At 35.6% G+C, this 27,552-nt stretch overlaps 1 protein-coding gene and 1 long non-coding RNA gene across 2 annotated transcripts in view; one reads left to right on the top strand and one right to left on the bottom strand.

Annotated features, from left to right (window-relative positions):
* Positions 1 to 27,552, bottom strand: part of LOC117336793 (tumor protein p53-inducible protein 11-like) — a 241,434-nt gene that overhangs the window by 181,537 nt on the left and 32,345 nt on the right. The gene's annotated exons all lie outside the window — the stretch shown is intronic.
* LOC117336795 lies at positions 18,070 to 19,394 on the top strand. Its single transcript, XR_004534653.1, has 2 exons — positions 18,070 to 18,141; positions 18,707 to 19,394. It is a non-coding gene; the product is annotated as an uncharacterized LOC117336795 (long non-coding RNA).

Below are 27,552 nucleotides of genomic sequence, written 5' to 3' on the forward strand. Positions count from 1 at the left end.
TCCTTTCGCGTGAAAATATAGTTCCATGTTTTATTAATAAAAAACAATAAAAGAACGTGTTTTTTTTACATAATTTATATCATAAATAAAAAAAATTATTGTCTGATTACATATCTTAATTCAATATATTGTTGAAATGTTTAAATCATGGAGAGATTTAAAGAACCGGCGACCTACTTTTGTATCATTGCGCGCGCGTGGCTATCCTACACCGGAAGCGAGGTAATACACACACAGCAATCATGGGTGTATTTACCTGGACAGACCAGTATGATACCGGTAGGGATGAGAGAAAATGTGTATTAATAACAGTCCAGTTAGAGTGCTGTGTTATGCGGTAAATACTTAATTCTTGATGACATGTTGGTTTTATGTTTACATTAAACGGTAGTTATAATATATACTAAAGAAACATAGTGGATAATGCCTTGTACAGGAGCAGGAGTATGACAGTGTAATAGTACGTGACTGCTGCGTTCATCCATGGAAGGAATGTGTTATTCGAAATAAAGTTTTCCATGAGGACGAAAAATAGTGCTTTTGTTAGTCTTTCAAGAAAATGTGCAAAGTGAAAGGAGATTTCTGTGATGTTTTATGGATAGTAATTCATTGGTCTAGAAGACATGTACTTAATAAGTATATTTCTGGATAAAAAAACATTCTGAAGCAAAATCTTTTTATATTTTTCTGTACCTTTTCCATACTTTTTCTGTAACTTTTCTATACCTTTTTTGTACCTTTTCAGTACCTTTTTCATACCTTTTTTTGTACCTTTTCAGTACCTTTTTCATACCTTTTTAGTACCTTTTTTGTAACTTTTTAGTACCTAGAAAAAGTTATAACTTTTTTGTACCTTTTTCATACTTTTATAGTACCTAGAAAAAGTTATAACTTTTTTTAAACTTTTTAGTACCTAGAAAAAGTTATAACTTTTTTGTACCTTTTTCATACCTTTTTCATACCTTTTCTGTACCTTTTTAGTACCTAGAAAAAGTTATAACTTTTTTTTAACTTTTTAGTACCTAAAATATACCTATTTTTGTGTGAAATGTAACTTTTTTTATACCTTTTTTGTACCTAATAAAAGTTATAACTTTTTTTAGGTACAGAAAAGTTATCAAAAGTTATAACTTTTTAGTACTAGATTGAAACCGCTGTTTAAACATGGTTCCAATCTAGCATCAAAAGTTATAACTTTTTTGTACCTTTTTTCGGTATGGGTTAGCCTGGAGGATAATAAATTTTTAACGACAAACCATGCCACATCACTTATCCTCATAAAATGTTATACAACATTTGATATTTTGTATGTTATCTGGTGTATGACAAATTAATATAAATATCTGCAATTTTCAGATAAAAAATCAAACCATTTCCATACATCTTGTTTTTGATTTTTTACCATTTTGATATGATACCATGTCTATTCAGACAATATGATCGACTGCTGGGTTAATTTTTAGGCCTAGTAGATTTATCATCCCACAATACTGTTGAATTTAAATGTTTAAAAAGTTGAATCTTTTAATAAACACATCAACCTGCTTTTAATGTTCTATTTTCTATGATATTGGAAATCAAAACAAGCCCACAACAGACAATTCGGCGACTAGTGTAACTGAACTGTCAGCATCTGTATCGGAACGAAAGCCATGAAGTGAAGTGTTTCTTCGCTAGCATTCAGACAAAGATAAGGAAACATCATACCCAAGTATGCTGCTTGTAATGTTATTTTTTTTCAAAATGATTCATGTAATTGGTAAAGAAAATGTTGTATCACCAAACACAATGTATAAGGACACAGGCAGAATGGTGAAGATTAATTGGGTTGTGATGGCCAGAACTCCAGGCTATATAGGGAAAGAAAGAAAGAAAGAAAGAAAGAGAAATAGAAAGAAAGAAAGAAAGAAAGAAAGAAAGAAAGCTGTTTTCATTGGCTACATGTCATGTGTTATGATTTCTTGCTGGTAGCGATATTCACTTTATACCCATTTAGAAGTTGTATACCCAGGACATCAGACAATCCGCCCACTCACGATGTGATTATATTGGGTCTCTTGGACAACGATCCTGCTTTATGTCTCTTTAACTACCACTAGACGTCATTCATGTGAATATAAAAACAATCACCTTGTCTCAATGTGTAGACTTCTTTGCTATCTGTTTTTACAACATGATACTTCACACTTGCCAGTGCTGTTACCACCTTAAGATTGATTTTATTACACAGCATTCAAAGAGTCATTTTATAAGTTTCATGAATAGGAGGTAATTTAATGCACTTTTAACAGGTTCAATGCCCCCTACACCAACAACGGACCACATATGGAAGTCTAATGCTGATAATGATACCTTGTATGGCACAGCATGATGGAAGGTTACCATAACTGATTGTCAGATAGTGACTAAACGATATGACCTCTAAACTACACGACCTCTAAACTACACGACCTCTCATCACATAACTGACACAACATGAACTCTAACTCCAATCTTCAACAACATGACCTCTAACCCCAATCTTCATCAATATGACCTCTAACCCCAATCTTCATCAACATGACCTCTAACCCCAACCTTCAACATGACCTCTATACCCAACCTTCAACAACATGACCTCTAACCCTAACCTTCAACAACATGACCTCTAACCCCAACCTTCAACAACATGACCACTAACTCCAATCTTCATCAACATGACCTCTAACCCCAATCTTCAACATGACCTCTTACCCCAATCTTCATCAACATGACCACTAACTCCAATCTTCAACAACATGACCTCTAACCCCAATCTTCAACAACATGACCTCTAACCCAAATCTTCATCAACATGACCACTAACTCCAATCTTCAACAACATGTCCTCTAACTCAAATCTTCATCAGCATGACCTCTAACCCCAATCTTCATCAACATGACCTCTAACCCCAATCTTCATCAACATGACCTCTAACCCCAACCTTCAACAACATGACCTCTAACCCCAACCTTCAACAACATGACCTCTATACCCAACCTTCAACAACATGACCTCTAACCCCAACCTTCAACAACATGACCTCTAACCCCAACCTTCAACAATATGACATCTAACCCCGATATTCATTAACATGACCTCTAACCCCAATCTTCATCAACATGACCTCTAACCCCAACCTTCAACAACATGACCTCTAACTCCAATCTTCAACAACATGACCTCTAACCCCAATATTCATCAACATGACCTCTAACCCCAATATTCATCAACACGACCTCTAACCCCAATATTCATCAACATGACTTCTAACCCAATATATTAAACCCTTATTTTAACACCGTTCTTTAAAATTACGGTATTAAACCCCATCTCCTAAGGCATTCTCATGCTGATATTTTGACATCTGACATGATGAATTTATATCTTTTCCAAGCCAGTATTAAATGCAATGCATTCTTCATCATTTGTGAGGAGAGTTTGGATTTTTCATGCTTGAACCCAAATTTAATTCATTTCAGAGCCATTGAAATGACAATTCTCTATTTCACAAAATACAGTGACAGTTACATTTCACACATTTGTCAATTTGCCTTGCTCTAGCGCTTCCCAATGAAAAATTTAAATATTGCCACCAATTCGGAAGACTGAGGAAAATGAGACGATGCTATACTCAATCTTATTTCAGAAACAAAATTAGCAATTTTGAAGAAGTTTTACAGTTGAGAGTTAACTTCTGCCATCAGTACTCTGGCGAAGGCCATTACTATACCAATGAGAGAGAACTCTAACACAATAATTCAAAACACACCTTTTAACTGCCATGGCTAAATTGCCAATTTGGACATTTCGAGCATTTTGAAATTGACCAGGTACTCCCAAATTAAGTTCTGATGTTAACCCTTTAAGCCCTGATGATGCATTAATGCATCACCGGGCCGGGGCCGAATGATGCATTAATGCATCACCGTGCCGGGGCCGAATGATGCATTAATGCATCACGGAAGTAGATTTTTTTCTGCATTTTTTTGAAGTGATGATACAGCGATTTAAATAATCATGACTGATTCTTACTTGAATGAGATAATGTTTGGCAATAAATAATGAAATTAACAATACGTAACACAACTTTAGATGTCTAAATTTACGTATAATGTCCAACTTGTTTTAAACTTCTGCTCTCGAGAACTTCCGGTCAGACGGGAGCGAGTAAACAACTGATTCCCGAAAAAATATATAACGAATCTAGTTTTTTGTCCTGTGTAATAAAGCTGGGAATGTTCAGGACAGTTTGCAATATGTATTTATATTGACGTTTTGTACAAATGGTTAACATATTCGTGAATTAAAAACACAGAAACAACTATACGTTTGATTAATTAAATGAACCACTGGTGCATCACGTCAGCGGCGCGGCAGTGTCTGCCAACTCGCTAGCTTTTATGATCAAATCTCCACCATCTATCAAAGACACGGTTCCAAAACTACTTGCATGGTTTTATATGTATGTTTCATTGTATTTCTGTTGATACTTTATCGGGAAAACGAGCTAATAATTCGGATTTTTAACACAAACAGAAGACCGAGTATTCTAATTTTAGTAACACAGATCATGATCACATGACCATATCTTATCCAAGATGGCTCTATAAACACACACATGTGAGTAACGTCGATTGATACGTATTCACGATTTGGTTTATATTTAATTGCGTGATTTTTTAAAAGATTTTGAACTTGTAATTCATATCGTTTTTTACATTCTCGTTACAATCATGGAAAAGTATTATATCTACCAATAAAGTAGCGATCTTTGTTGTCATGTAGTTATTTTGCGTGCTGTCAAAATCTGAAAATGTCTACGGCTTCGATTATTTTGAGAGAAGGCTACGACATATTTTTACATCAAGGGGAAACACTAGGTCCTTGACTTAAGATAAGGAGTCAGTGGATTATCTGGCATTGTTTTTAGATCAGGTATTAATTGATACACTGATAGAGGAGATCGGAATTATATGCTCAACACTGCAAATTCGAAATTGACACAAGTGACAAATCCGGAATAAAACAAAATTGCAAGCAACCTCGGAAGGGCCGCCTTGAAAGGCTGTTAGTGTTGTTAAATGAAAGCTTTCCTGTGTCTTTGTATGGCATTGAGTGTGGTCATGAACCAGGCTGTCAGTAAAACTTTATGGTAATGAATTGACTACTTCAAAAGTTCATCAGATACAATATTATCAGCTGATTATGGTATTTTTGCTCCTACATGTACTTGCATTTTTTGAAAACACATTTTTTTTATAAAATTCATACTGAGTTGTACTCATTGTGAATACATGTATATCTCAAACTTCATACAACATCCATAAAGGTGCATATGTAATGCTGTCCCAATCACAATTATAGTGCAAAGATAAAAATTTATTAACACTCAAAATGTATCCACTCATAACAAATAAATCCCTATATTATAATGACATTTTCTGGTGTGTTCATAATAAATTAACTGGAGGAAGATGCCATCATGCAGAAGGAACTCTAGCCAGTGTTGTGAAGAAATGTTTACAGGGGACTGGTGTATACCAGGATGACTCTTATTAACATCACTTTGAATGAGAACACCTATGACTGTTGTACAGTAATTATATATATATAAGGTCTATAGTAATTAAGGTCCAACTGCCATGATCTACCAAGGGATATCATGCAGAAAAGGCCAGATGATATTGTACAAAAAAGGCCCATTGGTATCTGTTGTATGGAAAGACAAAAAAATTTGTCACTGCACTCTCTACTTTTCATATCGAACCTGCCACAGAGGTATAAACAGACTCACAGATTATTAAACAAGAAGATGACAAGTTTGCCAGGGAAATATATCTTGCCCAGAACTAATAACAGACTACATTTCCCATATTGGTGGTGTAAACAAGGCAGATCAAAACCTGCAGTATTTAATTAATCATAAAAGCTGAACTCTTATCAGGTGTTCCTTCAATGTACCAACAACCTTCCTGGACAGGGCAAGCAATAGTTGTCATTCCTGCAGTTTACATAAAGCATCATATGGGGACTGGTTGATAAATTCACCTCAAGAAAGGATTGTCTGACCCTACCTTGGACAAGTTTGCATCTCGGTCATGGTATCATGTTTGTTACATGTGTTGCACAAAGAGACAGCAGGATAAATCAGTCAATATTTTGCTGACCATTTCATTTTTCTGACAGTATTAATTTGCTTGAACTACTAAGTTGCAAGCAATGAATATCATTTACATTGTACCTCATTATGAAAATTAAAAAATAATGAAAACAAGAAAAACGAATTAAAAGAAAGGAAGAAAAATTGAAGAAAAAAAAAACAAAAGAAAAAAAGTCTTACGAAAATGCGTTTTTGTAATATTGCATCAAAATATAAAAAAAAAATCATGTATTTGAAAACACAACTTGTTAAAAAAAAATGGAAAAAAAACCAACAAAAAACAAAGAAAAGGTTGCCCTTTCATGCTTGCAAGTGACTACCCACCCTTGATGCAAGCGTTTAACACTTAATTCACTGTGTTGTTCATTGTATTGTTTTCATTTTCTTTTCCCCTCGTTTATATTAAATGTTAGAAGAGCTCATTCAAACTGTATTTTGCTTCCTAAGTTTTCGTTGCGGCGAGAGTTATCCTTCTTGATGTTGGAACCGCGTCGTCAAAATGGCGGCTAACAACCAAGATCGAGATTTGCTGTTGGTACTGCATGCTACCGCTGACTGTACAGAGCGGTTTCCAAAAACAATATCCAATCGTTAGATTTGTAAATCTCGTTTTTAAAAGTATAATATGATGCTTGTTTCCATGACGAATGTACGTTTTGATCGCGCTGCAAAACGAAAGTACACATTCCCAAATTTGGAATCGTGTTCTCCGCTAGAATTATACGCAAGGTAGGCAAGTCACAAGCCAATTTGTTGTTTTCGACTGTATTTTTCACGCGTATTAAATCTATAAGATATTCTCGATAATCCTGTTTACTTATGTGCGTCTGTATCATCAATTCTGCAATGCATTTCTCTCAAAAACGTGCTTTTAAAAATAAATGTCAAATTGAACGTCAATAATCGTAAATTAATTCAGGCCAGGAAAAGCCACGTGCATATTTTCTTAGGGCCACAATACCCATCATGCAATTTATTCAGTGACGAAAGTGTTAAGATTCTCTTTGGTTATTTGCACAAGCTAGATGTTTCACCGGTTCGGGACCGCATAAATATAGCTACATCTGACCCCACAGCATCCGTACCTTCCGATGGACGAAGAATCAATAAGATAACACAGCATGTTTGATTTTATGTCCATGAAATACGTACATCAAAAACCAAGCAAAGTACTGCATGCATCATATATTTGTTTTCCTCACGTTTCAAGTTTTTAACAAAAATATATTTGAAGGAGAAACTTAATTGACATGACTCGTCATCAAAGATATTGATGCAGTTTAAACTTCCCGATATGTTCTCCCTTTCCCCCTTTAAGTTGAGCATTAGCCTCTGTGAGGACGGCTATGGGTTCTTTCCCCAAGTCATAATATACCAAATTAATCATTCATCACGGAACCTGATGCTCCCTGCCGAACGTGTTCCCCACTGTAAGTGACGATGATAAAATACAGCCGGTCGGTTCTGAAGTCGGTGTTATGGACAGTGGAGTGATGTCACCAGGACGGTTAATGTGCCTGAGCTTCCTTACATTTCAGTGAAATTACACAATAAACAAGCCCTCAAGTTAGTCCCACAAAAGTTTGAACAGAGTCTCTAATGACCTCTGTGAACAATAAACAGCAACATCCAAGAAATCTGAAGGAGTGCCAAATATTTTTCGTCATTGTTCTAGCAAAATGGCCATTTAAAAAAGAAAAACAAAAAAACCCAATAAATTGTCCCTCTAAATGTCGGACCAAAACTATTACCCTTGTCAATTGACGACAATAACTTCAAGAGAGTGCGAGTGCAATGAACTTTCAAGATGTAGAAGCAGACTTCCCTGAACATTTTGTACTCTTGTTCAGACTTTTCCTACACCTAACTGGCTGTTGACAGATGTATACATGTATAGATCCATCCTTCCAACCATTTATTGGACCACACCTCTCTCCCACGGAAGTTCCGGGAATATACCAGAATTGCTCGGAAATTGGCTATTACATATTTTAACTGCTTGAATACTCTCAAAACAGATGTAAATTCTCTCCGAACCAGTCATTTAAAATCAGGTACCTGAAATCATAGGGAAGCATGTACAAGGAGTGTATTATAGATTTCAAAAGTCATCTACTTGCCGACATTCAAACATGAGGGAGAAGACAATTAGCAAACCAAAATATTTGGAATAAATACACAAAATATTTGCAAAGAACCCTGAAAAAATCAATGATTCAAAATGCCATAGTTTATTCCAACTTTCTTGTTACATTCAAAAGTTAGAATGATTTAATGGCGTTAAATCTTCCAACTGGAGTTACAAATCAAAGGAAAAAGTATGTGATTCAAGTGGAGGTAACAATTTATTGCATATGTTTATTTTCAAAAGAGGACAAATCTCAAAATTCATGTAATCAAACAGGTTTGCTCTTGCCAGGGAATGTGAATATTAAATTTAGACAGTTGCAAGCAAATATCTGGATGTATCTTTAAAAAAAAAAAAGATCCACGAGGCCTGGAGTGGATTTTACATATGATATGTGATCCCTTCGTATGGACCCTGAGTTTCCTCTCATCCTACTGGCTTCTGTGTTCAACGTTTAGTACTCATTCAAAACAAACTGATATATTGATTTAGTCTGTTTAGTCATAAAGGGTCCCATCAGATCTGGGAAATGTCATTACAGCTCCTGGGTCCAGCTCCAAGTAAATAACTGGAACAGAATCATTGTCATATATATCAGATTATTGTTAGCACCAACGCTCGGAGGGAGGTTCAGGACAATGCCCGCTTCAGACAATCAAAATCAGATAACGTCATATATTTTGTCATTGTGTTGAATTTCTCACAGTTGTGGATTACAATAGTGACTGATTCGTGCTATACGATGTCTAATTTACTTCCATCTATGTAGATAATCTTGGGAAGTTTACATATACAATAATATGGTCACAAATTGTACAGGATTCCCATACAGATTGTGTATCACCCAGAAAACTGGCTCTTAATGTCAAACACCGATGATTTATCAGAGCTTATTCTATCATGGTGATGGGATTCCGATATAAGAATAGGAATCACGAACGTTATTCCAGAAATATGTGAACGGGATATTTGTTCAATTTTCTCGGCAATATAAACCTAATCAACTGTATTAGGTCTTATTTCAAAAGAAATAGATACATCAAACAGCTTGACAAGGGGCCCATGTGGCCTGTACAACTTCTTGCACCAGAATAGAATTACATTGAATCGGCAAGTGGACTATCTATGGCTAGAGAGTTTAGTAGGTCATATTGGCTGTCTAATGTGGACAGGTCTGAGGTGCGAGTCAGTTTTGTTCCATTTTTTCTCTCCATTCATTACGTTTGGTGTCCGACAAGATATACCCACAGATGGTAGGATAGAGTCCAGTGTGTTTAAAGTCAAAGACTTTTGTTGAATATAAAGGATATTGCATGAGCACAACTGGGCTGGACAACACTGATTGATTGCCAGTAGCTCTGCGACTCAGCTAATCAGAATAGCCGTCAAAGAGTTTGGATCTAGAGTTTGAATGCTATATGAGTTGACCATGTGGAAGCAACATAGGTGACCTTGACCTCAAGGTCAACACTTTGAAATGTTAATTCATCTGACATATCCATTTACTTGGCATAAATGCACCGAGTAAGTTTTAATAATATGACAATTAAACATCTTTTAAGACTAACTGAAATTCTTTTGCATCATTGTCACTTGACCTTGATCTTTGGGCAAGTTACTTTACAGAAATTGCCCAATATGATTTACCTTGAACTTGGCTACTCTATGCAAGATCTATAGATAAAGAAGATCAGTTTTATTTCTGTGAAGGCTATATGTTTCAGAAACTGACAGGAAACAAAGATTTAAAACATGGACACAATCCTGACCAATAATCACTGACATAAAGTCTGTTGGATAGGACTGACTCAAATGGTGCTCCATGTAAAAACTCTCCATTTTCCATGAAAAAAGAACCCTCTAGTTTGTCGGTTAAGAGCAAACACAATAGTGCCAGCCCGGAGGTTATAGGCTTATAAGCAACTCTTGGGGATATTTCTTAGGGAACTTTTGACAGACATCCAAGTTATGGCTAAACCAAATTCAATAGCCCCGACCCCTGATCCTTGCTGCACCGGGTCTGAATTAATACAGAATTGGAAGTTAATGCATATTTCATCAAATTCCACGCTCAATTTTCCAAATTCAAGGCCTGTTTATGAAATTTAAGGCCTTTTAGGGCCTTTTTCCTCATTTTCAAGGCTGTTTAAGGCCAGGTGTTATTTTTAGGGCCTTTTCAAGGCCTGTACGAACCCTGGACCATCACAATGTTACATTGTGGCGAGTTGTAGCAATGTCATATACCAGGCTAAAGGTAGAATAAGGCATTTTTAGGAAAGGAGACTGTCTTCTAAAACTGCTAACAAAATTATTACAGGACAGACGATCCCAAACAGAGGGCTTCTCCCTCACGCAGACAGAACACTGTCAAAGAGTCGGCAAGACAAAGTGGAGTCATGTAGGTGGTAAACCAGTAACTACCTAACACTGACAGAACACTTACTATAGTCGTTGAGATGAAACCTAGCAATAGGTGGAGTCATGTAGGTGGTAAACCAGTAACTATCTAACGCAGACAGACACTGGCTATAGTCTTAATTGGGATGAAATGTAGCAATAGGCGGAGTCATGTAGGTGGTAAACCAGTAACTACCTAACACTGACAGAACACTAACTATAGTCGTTGAGATGAAACCTAGCAATAGGTGGAGTCATGTAGGTGGTAAACCAGTTACTAATGCAGACAGAACACTGGCTATAGTCTTTGGGATGAAACGTAGCAATAGGCGGAGTCATGTAGGTGGTAAACCAGTAACTAACTAAGGCTGACAGAACACTGAATATAGTCGTTGGGATGAAACCTAGCAATAGGTGGAGTCATGTAGGTGGTAAACCAGTAACTATAACTAACAAAAGATCTACAGGAAACCATCCAAACATTATTCATCAATTAGTAAACCAACACGGAGACTTGGGTTGACAGCTTTGCATGCTATAAAGCCCAATACATCAATTCTCAGTTATTATATATACAAGCTACGCTAAACCAAAACTTTCTCCGATGATTAATGCTTAGTACGTGATGCACAGCTTAGGTCATCAATCATTGAAAAAACTTCTAAGGATTTCCTTCTTTGGAGCTTTCAACACGTGTTTAATGGCTACTGGTAAGGCAGGACACCAAACGAGAATAAATCATTATATTCCGTATGGAATATTACATAGCTCCAGTTAGCAGTTTACATCGATATTCTTATATTAGCATCTCCATCATTTATCATTGTGATCTGGGAAAATTTCCTGAAACATTTTCATGTCTCTGAATTTTTGAATATTTTCCTTTTTTTTTTTTTATTTATTAAGGTCCATGTACGTTTTTGTGATATTTATGTAATGATGCTTCCCTTTGGAAGATATCTATGGAAATCAAAAATTATTTTGCTTGTAACTCTTATTTTCCGAAATTTAGCTCCTTTTCTTCCTTCTCTCCTTCTTCCAAACATTATTTCAATAATGAGACAATGGTATTGTATCCATCCTGTAATTTGTACAGATGGCACACACCATATCTTCTTTGGCTCAAATCAAGGAGGGTGAATTACTGCATGACACTGAAATTGTTTTCTTATCTTAACTGAACTGCAATAGACATGGGTGGGCTAATAATTACAGGAAACACACAAAACATGGAGGAAAAAAGAAACAAATACAATATTTCCCACAACATTTATATATAGAAATTGATCAATGATCGTTTCAAACCAAATTTAGTTAAATTCCACTTTGGCGTTAGGAGTACCATTTTTCATGCAAAAATTTACACACTATGGAGAGTGTGACAGACAAAGCATGGTGTCTTTGTAAAATTTATTTCTCTTTATAACAATTGTGAAACAAGTTACATGTATATCTACTTATATTAATCACGCTTGTTGGCTTGGATTGAAGCATGCGAGGGGTCTTACTGTGGGAGCTAGGAAACCGGAGTACCCAGGAAAACCCACATGGTTGGGCAGGTGACCCCAATATTACCTTTCCACGTCCGATCCGGGAATCGAACCCTGGCTACCTAGGTGAAAGGCAAGTGTGTTACTACAGTGCATGGTGTCTTTAAAAGTGATCTTGTCATTGCAGTCTCAAGAACATCTTGTAAATAAATATTGCATGTTGTTTCTGAAATATTTTCATATTCTAGACACGTATAAGCCTTGAAGCTTTCTGTAGTAATTGTATTCTAATTCCCCACTACCAACATACCAATATCCCGCTAGCCTTACCATACATCCTCATTTTCACTCTCAGTTTTCATTCAATTCATCACTATTAGAATCTAAAATTAAATTCAACAAAAACAAGTGGAGTCATTGTGCTACAGTCTGGCATTTTGTGATTGGTAAACAGGACATTAAAATTTTAAACAGCCTGGCCGGTTTTAATGTCTGCAGAATAAAATCGGTTATCATAAAAGTGAATTCATCTTGGAATTGGACATGTTGGAATATAGAGTGATATAGCAACACAAATGTCAAATGAAACAAAGGACTTTTTAAGAATATCTGTCTATCAATACTTCCAACAACAGCCATGAAGAATTTAAAGCACAAGAAATTGGTACCGATTTAAAAATGATCAGATTTCTTATTCTGGGAGAGAACAGAAATACATAGTTTTATCCCAGTAGTGTATAATCCTACAGATATTTTATCCCAGTAGTGTATAATCCTACAGATATTTTATCCCAGCAGTGTATAATCCTACAGATATTTTATCCCAGTAGTGTATAATCCTAGATATTTTATCCTAGCAGCGTATAATCCTAGATATTTTATCCCAGTAGTGTATAATCCTACAGATATTTTATCCCAGCAGCGTATAATCCTACAGATATTTTATCCCAGTAGTGTATAATCCTACAGATATTCTATCCCAGTAGTGTATAATCCTAGATATTTTATCCCAGCAGCGTATAATCCTAGATATTTTATCCCAGTAGTGTATAATCCTACAGATATTTTATCCCAGCAGCGTATAATCCTACAGATATTTTATCCCAGTAGTGTATAATCCTACAGATATTTTATCCCAGTAGTGTATAATCCTAGATATTTTATCCCAGTAGTGTATAATCCTAGATATTTTATCCCAGTAGTGTATAATCCTACAGATATTTTATCCCAGTAGTGTATAATCCTACAGATATTTTATCCCAGTAGTGTATAATCCTACAGATATTTTATCCCAGTAGTGTATAATCCTACAGATATTTTATCCCAGTAGTGTATAATCCTAGATATTTTATCCCAGCAGTGTATAATCCTACAGATATTTTATCCCAGTAGTGTATAATCCTAGATATTTTATCCTAGCACCGTATAATCCTACAGATATTTTATCCCAGTAGTGTATAATCCTACAGATATTTTATCCCAGTAGTGTATAATCCTACAGATATTTTATCCCAGTAGTGTATAATCCTACAGATATTTTATCCCAGTAGTGTATAATCCTAGATATTTTATCCCAGTAGTGTATAATCCTACAGATATTCTATCCCAGCCCTTATCAATTTGCAGCATGGACTGCAATGCAGCATATGCTGCAATCATGCTGCTTTTATGCTGGCATCATGCTGCTAGTTTCACAGCATGATTGCAGCATGTGCTGCATAGCAGCATGGTACCATGCTTCTGTACAGCATGTACTGCAACCATGCTTTAAAAATTGAGGTAATTGAATATCTGAACTCTATCATGCTGCAATCATGCTTTGTCGACTTAGTTAATTTATCATATGCACTGTATCATGCTGCAACCATGCTGCAATAACTTTGCCAGTTTGGATATCGAATTATATCATGCTGCAATCATGCTGTGTGGACTTAGTAAATTTATCATATGAAATGCATCATGCTGCAACCATGCTGCAATAACTTTGTCATTTTAGATAGGATCTGTACCATGCTGCAACTATGCTGTATTAACTTTGCCATTTTAGATACAAACTGTACCATGCTGCAATTATGCTGTATTAACTTAGTTAATTTAATGAACTGCACCATTCTTTCATGTATTAACATGAATTGTTTAAGTTGAAATGTGTATATGCTTGGCCATTCTGCATGTACTTTGTTTGGACATCACAAAATTTTATGTGGGTGAAATGTAGGTCCAAGCGAGGATCCAAAATCTAGGACCAAATTTCCCAGGTACCAAGATTAACCTAAACAATTATTAATTAATAAAATAAGATACAGAAAATTAACAAAAGTTGGTATTAGATATTTTAGTATCTTTTTTTTAATTTTAAATAAAATATAGAAAATTTCCAGGTATCAATGGTGATAACAAAATAATTTTTAAAAACATGTTTGTGTTGCAGAATTTCCTTTTTATACTTGATCAGTACCATACATATTTATTTAAAATTCAATAACAATTATTTTAATTAAGTATTTCGTTTATAAGTATGTTCTTTGTTAGTATAACGGTTCACAGCTTTTAAATGTGATATTTTGTCAGCTTTCACTTGTAGTTCTATCTCAGAAGGAATTAACTTAAACATTGATGAATGTTGCAAGTTAGTACATTCGTGTGACGAATTAAAACTCATCCCTATAAAAATTTCATTCAAATTTTCAGAGTTTAGATCGTTTTTTGAAGAACCAGTATATTGACTTTTGCTTCGATTATACACTTTTTATCGGAGATAGAATCCGTCACTTTATCCAAACACTGACATAAACCAAGACGTTGCCATTTACCATGCACCAGCTTACTACCAGGTAGCCATACATGTAACATGTTCGCCAAAACAAAATCGGGGTCACTCTACCAACAGTTACACATGTGCTTGGAATAACGCTTTTAATTCAATCAAATAAGATTAAAATCACCTGCTCTTTGTCTTTGTATCGCATACTTTCTGGATATATGCGGTGTTAAGATTACATCTAATAATAGCATACGAAATCACGTCGTGTTTGACACAACATTCATCGCTATAAACTCCAATAAACATGTGTCGAACTTATGTTGTCACTCGGACGCTTCCTTGTAAAACGTATACTGAAGTTAAGCGCTGTGATGATCTCGACCTCGACATGAGTTTACTAACAACAGACGATATTCCCGTACTTTAATCTGAATTATTTGAAATCGTGAACATAAAAAGAAAACGTGCATTGGTCGGTTCCTCGTCTGAAAATACATCCATATTCAACAATAGGCGTATGACAGACGAGGCCAAAACCTCTGGTCAGATTACATGTTTATCGTTCGGTTCACCTATGACCTCGTTTGTTTACCTTGCTCCCGAGATGTGACGAGAGTGCTCCTCGAGTTCGTGCGATCTAAATGTGCACGATGCAAGTATTAAATACTGTAATATTTATCTTAAAAGTATGAAACAATAGAAGTTTATGATTTAGAATAAAAAACACGCACAAGTAAAATGAATCGTGTTAATCTCTGGCAGTAAAATATTTATCCCATGATGCAACACACACGAGTTTAGCGGGAAGTCTGATAGCCATGTTTGAATTCACCGGATGTTTATTTCCAGAAGAAAAGTATAAACAAACACGACGATAGCCTAAAAACGAAGTTTGTTTCCCGTCTTACTGAAGAAGATCGACTTACTTCAAGTTACCGACGAATGAATATCAGCTTTCTCGTTGTTTTTGACGACCGATGCATATTTTTACCGACAAACATCGTTACGAGACAGGGTAAGTTTTAATTATATAATCTTCTTCACGTTCTGACATCGTTTCACATTATACGACGATGAATTTGATATAGATCTATTCATATCAATAACACCTAATTATTTATTTTTCAGGGTTTTGATGATTAACTTGAGAAAATCGAAAAATATATATTAATATAAACCAGCTGTTTGGGTATCAATTGTTAAAGGCATATAACATGCTCTGTGCTTTTACCTAATGACAGGTCGAAACACGCTGAAATTATACCCATCCTCAATTTAGTCTCCTCACGCAAAAAGAACTAACTATTTCCTGAGGAAAAATCAGGGTGACAAATGTCTTAATGTTTTGAGATTTTCTCAGTTTAAGATAAAATCACATCCTGGTTACTATGACTCCGGGCGATTGGTCATGCTGGTAAGAGGTCAACTATACAATAATTGCTAGAACACAATTCTGTTCCCAGGATTTTGACATTAGAACTCGACTATGACTGAGTTCCATTTCTGCTTGTCAAAAAAATGATCAATCTGTCAGAATGTCTATCTGGGGCAAGGCGCACCACAACCAATATTAGTCCCTAGGGATATTTACTTTACATACAGTTCCATGTGGGGGTTTTCTCAGAAAACCAGTATACGAGTCATTAATGAATATATCTGGTCACAAGGTGACAGACAGGAAATATAACACCGCTCTGATGATTTGGTAGATTGTAGGTCGTGTAAGCTGTAACATACATATTCAAGCTGTCAATCAAAATTGTGGATGTGATCCTTCCATTGCCAATGTACATAATCTTGCCAAATTTAGCCAGAGTTTTATCAACACTTTTCATCAAATCAAGTTGATTGGTTAAGTCATTAATTTCATAGTAATTTAAAATCTGAACTCATATTTTTTTATCAAACAAAAGACCTTCCTCTTATTGTCAAAAATATGGTCAAATAAAAAGATAATTTATTTTTCATCAACAAGGGCCCAATGGGCCCAAATCGCTCACCTGCAATGCAGTGATCTTTTCATATATGGATCCTGCAGTTATTTGAAAGCATGCTTCAAGATTTTAGCCTTTTTGACTCCTGTGACCTTGAATGAAGGTCAAGGTCATTCATTTCAACAAACTTGGTAGCCCTTTACCCCAGCATGCTCTACACCTAATATCAAGTTCCTGGGTCTCTTGGTTATTGGGAAGAAGTCATTTAAAAGATTTTAGCACATTTGACCCCTGTGATCTTGAATGTGGATCAAGGTCATTCATTTGAACAAACTTGGTAGCCCTTTCCCCAGCATGCTACAGGCCCATATTAGGTCTCTGGGACTGTTGGTTATTGAGAAGAAGTCGTTTAAATATTTTAGCCTTTTTGACTCCTGTGACCTTGAATGAAGGTCATGGTCATTCATTTGAACAAATTTGGTAGCCCTTTACCGCAGCATGCTACAAACCAATATCAACTCCCTGAGACTCTTGGTTATTGAGAAGAAGTCGTTTAAAGATTTTAGCCTGTTTGGTCCCTGTGACATTGAATGAAGGTCAAGGTCATTCATTTGAACAAACTAGGTAGCCCTTCACCCCAGCATGCTACAGACCCAATATCAACTCCCTGGGACTCTTGGTTATTGAGAAGAAGTTGTTTAAAGATTTTAGCCTTTTTGACTCCTGTGACCTTGAATGAAGGTCAAGGTCATTCATTTCAACAAACTTGGTAGCCCTTTACCCCAGCATGCTACAGACCCAATATCAACTCCCTGGGCCTCTTGGTTATTGAGAAGAAGTCATTTAAAGATTTTAGCCTTTTTGACTCCTGTGACCTTGAATGAAGGTCAAGGCCATTCATTTGAACAAACTTGGGAGCCCTTCACCCTAGCATGCTGCAGGCCAAATATTAGGTCTCTGGATCTGTAGGTTATTGAGAAGAAGTCGTTTAAAGATTTTAGCCTTTTTGACTCCTGTGACCTTGAATGAAGGTCAAGGTCATTCATTTGAAAAACTTGGTAGCCCTTCACCCCAGCATGCTACAGACCCAATATCAAGTCCCGGGTCTTTTGGCTATTTAGAAGAAGTCGTTAATTTTTTTTAGCATTTGCCCTGTGACCTTGAATGAAGTCTACGGTTTTGATGATTAATTTATCACAGATTACACGGCCGAAGGAAACGCAGTACCGATCCATGTGTTACAATCGTAAGTTTTCAATTTTATTTATTTATTATTAACGATCTTCGGCCCGACTTTAATTGCATTTTTTCCCCACTCACACAACCCTTGACGTACATACGTATTCACAAACAATGGTGAGGAAAATTTGTGTTTTGGATAATGAAACCTTTCGTGAAAGATCTTTACCTCCACATTCTTTTGAGGATCGATGTTTGCAGATTATTGCATCAAATTGAAACGATTAAATGAAATAGGTGAATTAAGATGAATTATAAGTAAGTAACATTGTTTTATGTATAGTATATTGCAGTTTCACATTGATATGAACTGATGGAGAATTCGGGAGTAGCTTGATTTAATTAATAATTAAGTCATCCTGGCAAGTTTTATTTTGTAGCTTTGTGTGGCTGGCTTAAATTTTCTTGATAAAAATTAAGGCTTCCAAAGCAAACATAATGAAAATGATAGCAAAGTGATCATGAAAAGTACATAAGTTAAATACATACATGTACATTATCTTCAAAAACTTGACAATTATTCTAATTTTGAAATAAAAGAATATTCTAAAAGTCTTTCTTTCTTCCAACAGAGACTGAGTCTGCATGCAGTACATTCTGGAATGAGGAACACCGCATGCATTGTGGTCCAAATTGATGGCATTGACTTAACACAAAGCAGAAAGGAATGAAGAGAAATTAAGAAGTTTATGTTTCACATTAATTAAGATTATTCGAGATATGTTATCTGTCGAGGTATACAACATTTCCTTTCATAATAAAAGTGTAAACATTAATATATATACAAAAAAAAATCATGTATATAATCTAAAAATCCTTGTTAGTTATTTGTTGTACTAGCAAAAAATATAATATAGTCGTCTCAAGCTTGGTTGTATTGAAATCCCCGGGGACAGTGACAGAGATATATCACTACAGTACGTGCTACATCAAACAACACACCATTGTTCAAATTGTCAATCAACATTTCATTTAGTCAGTATTTAGAATTGATCCCAAAATTATGATAATCTTTTCACAGTTTATTAGAAATAATGTTAAATTCGATAGAAGTCTTCGACTGTTGCTTGTTTTTGTTTATTTTAAGTTCACAGACACACATGAAAACAGTTTCCAGTACATCTGGGCTACTTCGAGGAAACTACGTATACTGTCTGAAATCAGTCTTGTGCGTCGGTGACAAAATGTATACATATCCTACTTTAACTCTGCTGGAAAATATTATTTTGTACTATTTTCCTACTATTTTAGAAAAAAAAACAACAGAATTATAAATACATACTGTAGTATGTACTGACATTGAACTTGTATATCTTGTTGACTATTTTTGTTGAAACAAACCACTTCTAACTAGGATGAATTGATATTAGTTGTATTTGAAAATTGTACTAGAAAAAGATAGTTGTGTTGTGTATGTGATGGAAGTTTTGAGAAAAAGAATATAAGAGGCAAATAAAATAAGTACCATGGGTAAATTAGAATTAAAATTTGTTTTGTCACATTCTCATTTCATTGATAAGTTTTAAATGTTTGAACTAGAAAAAACAGCCTGTATGAAAAGTTTTATACCATGTTAATTACCAAATAAAATGTAATACAAAAGTATTCTTCAAGTTTTTATTGCATGATTTTAATTGATTTTGTAAACCATGCTGCCATGAAGCATGATTGAAGCATGATCCCAGCATAATTTGCATAATTGAAACATGCTGGGATCATGCTGCAGACCATGCTGGCATCATGCTGCAGACCATGCTGGCTTCATGCTGCAGACCATGCTGGGATCATGCTGCAGACCATGCTGGGATCATGCTGCAGACCATGCTGGGATCATGCTTCACAGACCATGCTGGGATCATGCTGCGGCCATGCTTCCTTAAAGCATAAATGCAGCATGATCCCAGCATAATTTGCATAATTGAAACATGCTGCAATCATGCTTTAGCTAGTAAGAATATATAGTGAGGTAAATTAGGCACCATGCTGCAGTCATGCTTCATTCATGCTGCAATTCCATGCTGCATTCATACTGCATCTATGCTGTGATCATGCTGCAAATTCATAAGGGAGTAGTGTATAATCCTAGATATTTTATCCCAGCAGTGTATAATCCTACAGATATTTTATCCCAGTAGTGTATAATCCTACAGATATTCTATCCCAGTAGTGTATAATCCTACAGATATTTTATCCCAGTAGTGTATAATCCTACAGATATTTTATCCCAGTAGTGTATAATCCTACCGATATTTTATCCCAGTAGTGTATAATCCTACAGATATTTTATCCCAGTAGTGTATAATCCTACAGATATTTTATCCCAGTAGTGTATAATCCTACAGATATTTTATCCCAGTAGTGTATAATCCTAGATATTTTATCCCAGCAGCGTATAATCCTACAGATATTTCATCCTAGCAGCATATAATCCTACAGAAAACATATTAGAGAGGCGGACTACAACGATGTTTTATCCACTAATGACTTTCATTTCTTTTCGATCATATTATTAATATTCTGCAAAAAGTAGAGGAGCCAATACAACTGATCTGACTCAAAGTCAAGAATTGTGCTTTAAAATATCATGGGACAATAAAACCATCACCATTTCCTGGTAATTCTATTGAACGTTTATAAATATCGGTGGGCTTATTACCAGACATGGGCTAATTTCTAGGTCAATATTTTATACTAAGATCCTTTAGGTGTGTGTGGTAACTTTGGCATCTGCAATATTAGCCTGTTTCTTTCTGTACATTCTGCTGCATCATTACAAGTTGAATAATTTGTGTGGTATGTTTCTTGCTGAAATAAAGGATTCCTTTTGTGCCTTTATTATTGAATTCTTGAGAAAATCGAAAAATATATATTAATATAAACCAGCTGTTTGTGTGTATCAATTGTTAAAGGCATATAACATATGCTCTGTGCTTTTACCTAATGACAGGTCGAAACACGCTGAAATTATACTCATCCTCAATTTAGTCTCCTCACGCAAAAAGAACTAACTATTTCCTGAGGAAAAATCAGGGTGACAAATGTCTTAATGTTTCGAGATTTTCTCAGTTAAAGATAAAATCACATCCTGGTTACTATGACTCCGGGCGATTGGTCATGCTGGTAAGAGGTCAACTATACAATAATTGCTAAAACATAATTCTGTTCCCAGGATTTTGACATTAGAACTCGACTATGACAGAGTTCCATTTCTGCTGGTCAAAAAAATGATCAATCTGTCAGAATGTCTATCTGGGGCAAGGCGCACCACAACCAATATTAGTCCCTAGCGATATACACTATGCATACAGTTCCATGTGATGGTTTTCTCAGAAAACCAGTATACGAGTCATTAATGAATATATCTGGTCACAAGGTGACAGACAGGAAATATAACACCGCTCTGATGATTTGGTAGATTGTAGGTCGTGTAAGCTGTAACATACATATTCAAGCTGTCAATCAAAATTGTGGAAGTGATCCTTCCATTGCCAATGTACATGATCTTGCCAAATTTAGCCAGAGTTTTATCAACACTTTTCATCAAATCAAGTTGATTTGTTAAGTCATTAATTTCATAGTAATTTAAAATCTGAACTCATATTTTTTTTATCAAACAAAAGACCTTCCTCTTATTGTCAAAAATATGGTCAAATAAAAAGATAATTTATTTTTCATCAACAAGATTGGCTCAGTTTTGAAAAATTGAAACAAGATGCCCAATGGGCCTGTATCACTCATATGTTATTTGCTGCTTTCATGATTGAAGGCCATTCAAGTAATCAAAAGATGTTTCAGCGAAGTTGATACCTACAAGCTAAATATTAAAACTGTAATTGCGTATGTGTTTCAACAAATTTTACCCCCTAACTTTGTATAGGGGTCAAGGTCATTTTTTTTCACAAACTTTGTTGGGCTTCATCAGAGGTACCTTCGACAAATATCTTGATGCTCAATGCTTGTTTATTAAGGAGAAGTAACTTAAGTGTTTCAACAAATTTGACCTCCATGGCCTAATATATGGTTCAAGTTCTTTTTCATTCGCAATTTTAATAGGATTTAGCCCAGGGGGCAAGCAATAAAGTATCTTGATTCCAGAATGTTTGGTTTTTCAAAAGAAGTCATTTAAGTATTTCAACAAATTTTATCTCTGTGACCTTGAATATGAGTTAAGGTCATTTTTTCTCAAACTTTATCAGTCTCATAAAATTGAATCTAGTGATTTTGGTTTATGAGGTAACTTTGTTTCAGTATTTCAACAAATTTGACCCCTATGACCTTTAATATTTGTCAAGGTCATTTATTTCCACAAATATTTTGGGGTTGACTGCCAGAACATCTCAGTCAAATGTATTTATTCTAGGACCTTTTGGTAACTGAGAAGAAATTGATTTAGTGTTTAAACAAATTTGACCCCTGTGACCTTTAATATGGGTCTAGGTCATTTCTGTTTGCAAATTTTGATGGGCTTTAATCACCCTAGAAACCTATCAGGATGATGATGGTGAATGATATGATATTATGAAGACGCTGTTTAAAGGAAAACCTTCCTGGCAGTCAGACTATGAACAGCAGATAGCAGATGGATGCCACACAATGCCAGCTCACTTGGCCCTTTGGGCATGGTGAGCTAGAAAACAAACTGTTTCTTTTGTACACAGCCGCTTTGAGTTGAGCTATTCAATGTATTTGACCCAAAAACTCAACTAAGGCTATCAGCTGAATTTCCACAAACTTATTTTTGTGTAAAAAGAGTGGTAGTTGCTCAAACCATGAGAATGTACACTCGGCCTTCTACATGAGTTACTGAGGACACATCTGGTGATGTAGCGGAAGTAATTCAGTCTAGCGAGACCGAAAAATCCATTACCACCATCAGGAGAACAGAATCACAGATTTCCTTAAATAGTTCTCACAAATGTGATAGGCACCTAACAGAAATGTCAACTCTGGTGACCTTCGTCTCCCCTTCCTCTGAGCCAGGTTAGTCTATTGACGACATCTGATAACAGTCTAAGCACTTTATAGCCAAGGTATTTCAACAAACCAAAAATGTTCTTACTTAAGCATTTTAGTAAAGATGAAATCTTTACGCAAAGCACTTCTATCAATAAATTTTCAGCATTTCATAGGTAAACAAACAAGAGGCCCATGGGCCTTAACGGTCACCTAAGTTTTGATATATTTTAGCACATTTGGCCCCTGTGATCTTGAATGAAGGTCAAGGTGAACAAACAAAGGTGAAAATTTGAACAAACTTGGAAGCCCTTCATCCCAGCATGCATATCAGGTCTCTGGGCCTGTTGGTAATTGCGAGAAGAAGTTGAAAATGTAAATTGTTTATGACACATGACGGACGACGCCTGACAAAATGGCGATCGCAATAGGTCAACTGAGATTTGGTTTCAGGTGACCTGAAAATTTGCATGAATTTGTTGCGAGGGTTCTCTTGTGCCTTTAATGACATGTCCCATTGGAGTTTAAATATCTGCGAGAGCGACAAATAGAACTTCGCAACTTTAAGGTGACAAGCATCATCCTAGCTCTAAAGCAATCCCAAGGTGAAGATGTTGGTAGAAACATTTAAATATTTTAATACCTAGATTGCAGGCAATTAGCTTCTAGAATCCTGATTGATGTTTGTGGAAGTCATTTCAAATGAAAAATAAACACATTCAGACGTGGGGGAGTTCTTGAAATTCACAGTGCACAGTTAAGCTCTATCAATCTCATTGACTCCAAGTTATTTGGTGACCCAGATTTCATCATTGACTTCAAGCTAAACAACAAAATACATTAAAATTAAACCCAGATCTCATCAATGACTCCAAGCTATTTGGCGACCCAGATCTCATCATTGATCACTCCAAGCTATTTGGCGACCCAGATCACATCATTGATCACTCCAAGCTATTTGGCGACCAAGACCTAAAGAGTTGGTTTATTTCAATAATAATAATAATAGCTCACCACCATATACTAAGGGGTTTTTAACTGATGTCCTTGTTGCTGTCTTCTCAAGAGGTCATTGTCCTCGGAGATTCCTCTACGGTAAGACAAATTCGCTATTATTTATATGGTGGTGAGCTATTATTGAAATAAACTTGAGGTTTTTGTAGTAAAACCAATGTTTATGATATAATACTCACCACCATATACTAGAGTTCCCACCCTCCTCCCCTTGTCTCCTCATCCAATTTATTTCTCACGGGATATTTATTTTCTTTTTTGTTATGCAAATTATGGGCTGCCGGAGGCGATACGCTATTATTTATATGGTGGTGAGTATTATATCATAAACATTGGTTTTACTACAAAAACCTCAACTCTATGTTAACTCCATGGGAATCATACAAGAACTTATTTGAATTAATTACTAATTTGGTAATTTTCTCTCAGTTTTTTTTTAAATATTTTACATCAATTATTATTGTAGTAAAATTATCTTAAAAGATGTCCTTTGGATTTTGTTTCATTGGTTGTTTTTTATTGTTTTATATTCTTTAACGTCCTATCAACAGCAAGGGTAATTTAAAAACGTGCCAGGTTCTATAGGTGGATGAAAGCCAGAGTACCTGAAGAAAAACCACTGGCATATGGTCAGTACCAGGCAACTGCCCCACATGAGTTTCTAACTCACAACCTAAAGGTGGAGGGCTAGTGATAAAGTGTCAGGACACTTTAACCATTCAGCCTCTGAAAGCAGTGTAAGTAAATCTAGAATGAATTTTAACATTACTGAAATAAATGAACTGTTTTCAATTCATTTCAAAAGTACCCAATGATACTACTTGTATAAGGGAAATCAGTATTGAACATTAATCCAAACCCCAAATTGCTAGCACGTACAACTTAGAGAAGCTGAAGACTTTGTAGAATTTTAAAGTCACTTAGGTTTTCAAGAATAAAACTTCTATAATTTGTGCAGCTTCGAATATCCTAGCACCCTGCTGAGAGATTAACCTGTCAATTAAGACAAATTAGCATTTGTCTGCTCAACAGTCCCAAAGACATTGTCTTTACAGATTACACATCCAGTCTCTGATTGGATAATTTCACAAGATATAGGTCGAGAATTACCTGAAATGTATTTCATTTCCTTGGACACAATATTACCACCCCAAAGTCTGTGGGTCAGTGTGTTGTCAGACTAAATTACCCAGAGTACTCCAGACAAAAGGTTCACTAGGTGTGAGCTGCCTGGACATTGCCATGGCAACCAACACACATTAACCAATCAGATAGCGCATTACCTGACGGAGTGGAATTTATAAAATAATATCGTAGTAGGTCCACCATTATCGATGACAATTCTATCACCATTAATTTGCATAATTCTATCACCATTGATTGACAGGTTAACTGGTTATGAGCAATTTAAAATCACAGCTTCAATACAAAATGGGCTTTTTCTAATGGAAAAGGTAGTTTTCTATTACTGATCTGAACAAGATATATCGATTTGATGAGCCATTTTGTAACAATGTAGAAAAACAATGGATTGAGATTCATCCCTTTCATGATCATGACCTATGGATTTTAAACCCTCTGTCTAGACACTTTACAATTTTTAACATATTTTCATCCACAATATTAAATATTCATCATCACATTCAACTTACTAATCCTTTCTTGTGATTTATAAGGATGTCATTGTGTTGAATTTCTTAGCTTTAGCTGTTGCAGTTCTGACTTCAGAAGAAAGAATCTTTGGTATTCTTTTTTTATAAAGTCGTTCTCCATTCATTACCAAACAAGAGGCCCAATAGACCTGTATCACTCATTAGCTTCAGATGAAACTTTGCTCAGCTGATTACAACATTATTCAAATTATCATTTTAAGATCTTAGTACATATGACACATGTGACCTTCAAAGCAGCATGGCCAATGTCATTTGTTTGGTAGTCTTCATCAAAGCAAGCTACAGGGCAAATCTCAAGCCTCTAGGCCTTTTGGTTATTGAGAAAAGGCTGTTTTGAAGATTGTAGCACATTTGACTCATGTGACTTTAAATGTAGATCAAGGTCATTAATTTGAGTGAAATTGGTTGCCCTTCAACCCAGGATGCTAATGAGGTCTCTGTGCCTCTTTTACTGGGAAATATAACAGGAGGCCTAATGGGCCTGTACTGTAATGCTCACCTGCTTCTATTCATACTCACTCAGTATCAGGTCTCAAGGTCTATTGATTATTGAAAAATTCATAATTTGAATACTTTGACACATTTGACCACTGTGACCTTGAGAGTAGATCAAGGTCATTCATTGAACAAGCTTGTTAGCCCTTCACCCCCAGCATGATGCAGAACCAAGATAAGGTACCTTCAGGGCCCCTTGCATAATGAGAAGAAGCCATTTAAATACTCCCAACATATTTGACTATATATTTGACCTTGAATGCAGGCCAACATCATTTTTTGAAAGACTTGGTAGCCTTTTGCCCAGCATGCTACAGGCCCAATATCAGGTCTTTGGGTCTTTAAGTTAATTAGAAGAAGTCATTTAAAAGAATATTTGGGTACTTGAGCCGTATGAAAGTTCATGGAGTCATTAATTTGAACACACTTGGTAGCTAGCCCTTCACCCCAGCATGCTCTAAACATAGGCCCAGGTCTCTGGACTTCTTGGTTGTTGAGAAAAAGACATTCAAACATTTCAGCATATTTGACCCCTGTGCCCTTCAATATGCATCAAGGTCATTAATTTGTATCAAAAAGAACTTGTTTGAATAGAAAAGTTCACGCCCAAAGGCAAATGGATGGATGAACAGATGCTGCACCAATGCATAAGCACACTTGCAACAAAAAATCTGACCCAGAAATATAACCACTGCTATAAATAAGGCAAAGTTTAAAATTTCAAGATGAAAAATTGAAGAAAACATAAAGTAACTCAGTCAGCTTCAAATAAAATTCTTGAATACTTTGCCATTTTGATTTGAACCACCTATAATATCTAAACTTTACTACAGCGTTAATAGTGAAACTATGATCCTTTTAATGACGACAGCAACCTTTGATGGCATTCTCAATACGCCAATAAAATGGCTTCGACACATGAGATAGGTAATTTCACTCTGCCAGAGATAATTAGGTAATTTCACTCTGTCAGCGATAATTAATGAACAAGTTGATAATAGCTCATGTCTTCATGTTTATATATAAATCCCTATAGCCCTTTAACAAAAAGTTTACCGAGAACATCTTTGATGTCAAAAGAATCTACTTAAAATCACACAATTATTTCATCACCACTGACTAATGACTAAAAGTTTTGATACCAAGCACCAGATGTATTCAATTCATAATCGAAGGAAGCAAGTCAGATTAGATGAATATATCGGCAGTCGCATAGGCCATTAGGGGATGTCATAGAGAAAATGGCTACGGTAGGATAAATATCTGGCAATATATCTATGAAA

This window comes from Pecten maximus, chromosome 10 (assembly GCF_902652985.1).
Source record: "Pecten maximus chromosome 10, xPecMax1.1, whole genome shotgun sequence".
In the NCBI taxonomy this organism is placed as follows: domain Eukaryota; kingdom Metazoa; phylum Mollusca; class Bivalvia; order Pectinida; family Pectinidae; genus Pecten; species Pecten maximus.